The sequence below is a fragment of the Teleopsis dalmanni genome, chromosome X, assembly GCF_002237135.1.
Source record: "Teleopsis dalmanni isolate 2A chromosome X, ASM223713v2, whole genome shotgun sequence".
NCBI classification, from domain to species: domain Eukaryota; kingdom Metazoa; phylum Arthropoda; class Insecta; order Diptera; family Diopsidae; genus Teleopsis; species Teleopsis dalmanni.
In genome coordinates, this window is record NC_051848.1 from 70,668,388 (window position 1) to 70,670,787 (window position 2,400).

The following is a 2,400-nucleotide window of genomic DNA, read 5'->3' on the forward strand; positions in this document are numbered from 1 at the left end:
ATCCAATTTATCCATCAACCTTGCTTGATGCTGCATGATTGGTTTTAAAATAAAATGTTCCAAAAGTTGAAAAGATAATTAAATGACTTTCACCATAAAAGATATATTCAGTTTATCTGTTAACCTTGCGCAATGATAGGTGATTGATGGCAGTGGCGAATCAGTAGGCAACATTTCACTGACTTCAATTACGGATTTTTCATGTTTGGCTCCCACTTAGCTTGAATTGAATCTTAAGATAGTAAAAAACAAACTAAATCCATCCATTCCTTGATACTTACCAAGAAAACTAACGAGTGCTTAATCTCTATTTCTACCAGCAAAATAATGAATACGTGAATACTATTCACTCTATAAGTACTCGAACTGTTGCAGTTCACTGCAATAGGTATTAAGCCGTAACAAATATGAATCATAGACTTGCATTGTTACCATTTTGAAAACGCTTTATGCTCAACTGATGAATTCATTCAATTAAAAATTAATTAATTAATTTATATATTGCTTTTAATAAATATTCTTTATGTTTTAACAACTCGATGTCTTGCAGAGTACTTTACTATCAGATTAAGATGTTATATATTCTGTTAGAGAGATCACGAATCCTTAGTCCTTGTCTCAAAGCTAGCTACACTTAAGGTTCAAAGTATTAAAAAGAAAAATAAATGTTCACATTTAACCTTCACTTGATAATATTAATAATTTGCTAAATTTATGAAACAAGTACAAATAATGTTACCAACTATACAAAAATAACCCAAAAAAACAATTAATTATTATAACATCACATTCTTTCTCTTATTAATTATATTAATTTTAAAAAATAAAATACCATAGGGCTTGACAAAGGTACCTACCTTTGCCATAGGGCAAAGGTAGATAAAATATCTCTGATAAGTCAAGTTTTATATAGCATTATAAACATAACATTAAAACACAATAAATTCACACTTCTAAGATTTTACACAGCTATTTCGGCACTCTTTTTCGGCACAAGGTTAGTTGTTAAGTTTTATATGGAAACTACCATATAAACTATTGTTTAATCCAACTAATTTTTAGTCATGGATATTTTCAAAAGCACTTATTCCGCATTTGCAAAGCAAATGATCCGAAATGCATATACAGAGATGCAGATGAAGATAACGCTGAACACATCATCCTTTAATGCAACATATGAGAAACCGAAAGAACATCACTTGAAGCAATAGTCGGTGAATTAGAAGGTCGAAAATATCACAACGAAAATGTTATCTGAAGATACTGATATTGATAACATGGGATACTGAAGAAACTGGACCGCCATAGACCAATTTGTTACGATTATACTTTAACGGAAAAAATATGATCTCGAAAATGACTAATTTCGAAAAACAGATAAAGAAATAAACAAAAGTGAGGCCTGGACTTAGACTTACAAAAATAAAATTTTTTAATCGATTACCAACACAGACCGCGGGATTGTTTTTAGTTCGTGCAAACCGAACACACCACTATTGTGACGACATAGTGACAATGCGTTAGACATTTTTAAAGAAGAAACAATGGAAGCCACCAGTAACAAATAGTCATTCGATCTTCTTATTGTTAACAGTTGTGCGTGTTATCAATCGAACATATACCAGTTGCAATTAGGAGGCATTAACTAAGAATCGCTCACTTAAATCACTTATACACAGGAATCTAAAGGGATATTTCTTTATAAGTATAAACTACCTAACATATTGAAGATACGCGTTTTACATATATATTTATATATTTATTGATCTTATTCCATCAGGAATATAGGTTGTTTATATGAAGTCTCTAATTATGTTTGTTTAATTGTAAGTGCCGCAGTTCGTTAAGAGATTTACCGGTTTCGTTGAAGATGGTGCGCCTCCATGTAACCTTGGGTTTACCAAATCTTCTGCTGCCCTGCAGGTTCCATTTCCAAGTAGCGTAGCATATTTTCTCATGTACTTTTCTTAGTGTGTGGCGCAACCAGAAATATTTTCGTCTTCTAATTTTGGTGTGTTGTTGTTTTCCTGGCCTGCAGGTTGTTACTTATCCAATTGTTATACACTGCCATAACATATATCATCTTTATTATTATTTTAAAGTGCAGAATGGACCATTGCCTCCTCTACAATATGTCTCCATTCTTCTCTGCATTCTGTGTTGTGTTATTTATATCGTTCGTATGTTGTCTTTTACATTTTGTAATTATCTTTGTTGCAATCGTCCACTTTTTCTAGTTCCCTCTGGGTTTGTTTCGAAAATTTATGTAGCGATTCTTTCATTACTCATTCGTAGGACGTGTCCATATCAGCGCAATCTTTGAGCTTTTATGTATAGTGTTATAGTTATATTTTCATCGTTCCTATGTTGTCTTCTATATCTTATAACCGTCTTCGTCGC